This window comes from Antechinus flavipes, chromosome 2 (assembly GCF_016432865.1).
Source record: "Antechinus flavipes isolate AdamAnt ecotype Samford, QLD, Australia chromosome 2, AdamAnt_v2, whole genome shotgun sequence".
Taxonomy (NCBI): Eukaryota; Metazoa; Chordata; class Mammalia; order Dasyuromorphia; family Dasyuridae; genus Antechinus; species Antechinus flavipes.
Window position 1 is genome coordinate 439,068,111 of NC_067399.1, and position 1,423 is coordinate 439,069,533.

General features: G+C 42.2%; 1 pseudogene; it reads left to right on the forward strand.

Annotated features, from left to right (window-relative positions):
* The first annotated feature begins 214 nt into the window (after nt 1-214).
* On the forward strand, nt 215-1,104 carry LOC127546763 (60S ribosomal protein L10-like; annotated as a pseudogene).
* Nucleotides 1,105-1,423: the final 319 nt, after the last annotated feature.

A 1,423-nucleotide genomic window follows, 5' to 3' on the forward strand; every position in this document is an offset into this window, starting at 1 on the left:
ACTGCAGGGCCACCACGAAGTACACTTTTAATCAATGTTGATCTATGTGGACAGGGGAGGAGAAGCTCACCAAAGTCTCCTATTGGCTCCTGTCATCAGGGCCTGCCTCCAGCCGTGGCCAATGCCTGGTTCTTTTAAAATTGGGACAATTCCAAGTCCCTTCCTCTTTTTTCTCACTGTTCTGTCCCAACTGCTCCATTTGGGGGATAGCCACTCTTCCACAAATCTCAAACCTTAACACCCCAAGCTCAATGGGAGATTTCCCCAGGTTCTAGGAAGTGGAGGATAGAGACAAATAGAACTAAAGAAAAGTCCCATAGAGGATCCTCAGGGGTTGTGAGGGACCTTAGGAATAGACCGGGCGTGGAAGGAGATAGGGGTGTTGAGGCATTCTTAGGATGTCATCATAGAGAATCATCTTTCAGGCGGGGAATTAGACTAGGTGAACCTAAGGTTCTAGGAACTGATCATTTGTGTACCTCACACCCTGTAACTTTCTCTTATCTCTAACTCCTTTTCTTTCCTATTTGGGGCAAGCATTAAAAATAAAACAAAGGCTTTTATGTGCAGGAGCTATGGGCTGCCCACCCTGCCTGTGTATTGCCACAGATATTATCCACAATTCCGTTTCTGCAGAGGTGTTCCTGATGCAAAGAGAGGGATTTTTGACTTAGGTAAAAAAAAAAAAAAAAAAAAAAGGCAAAAGTAAATGAGTTTCCACTCTGTGGTCCTATTGTGAATGATCTTTATGAACAACTGTCCTCTGAAACCTTGGAGGCTGCACAGATCTGTGCCAACAAATAAATGCAAAATGCCTCTGGGAAGCCCTATGGTACTGTTGTTTGTGTCCATATACAACAAGTGATCATATCTATTGCACCAAGGTTCAGAACAAGGAGCATGTGATTAAGGCTTGCCCAAAGCCAAAGCTGAGCTCCCTGGGCCCCGGAAGATCCATATCTCAAATTAGTGGACTTCACAATATTTAGTATAGTTGAATTTGAAGACACAGCAGCTAGGAAACGTCTCATTCCTGATGTCTGTGGGGTCAAATATATCCCCAACTGTGGTCCACTGGACAAGTGTACATTTCACTTATCTTAAAGGGGAAGGATCATGTGTATTAAGCTGTAATCCTTCGTTATCCCCAGATCGTGGCTACAAATAAATCTGACTTGCTGCTTAAAAAAAAACAAAACACAAAAACAAAACAAAAAAACAACAAGCAAACATATATAATGAGTGTATCTAGGATCATACAATTAGAACTTGGAGGGATTTCAGAGATTATCTAATACAATCTCATTTTACAGATGAGGAAAGTAAGACTCAAAAACCTGGGCACATACAAATAGTAGAGATAGAGCTGTGATTCTGACTTGGCCTGGGACCTTTTGTTGGCCAATCAATGAGAGCTGGAATG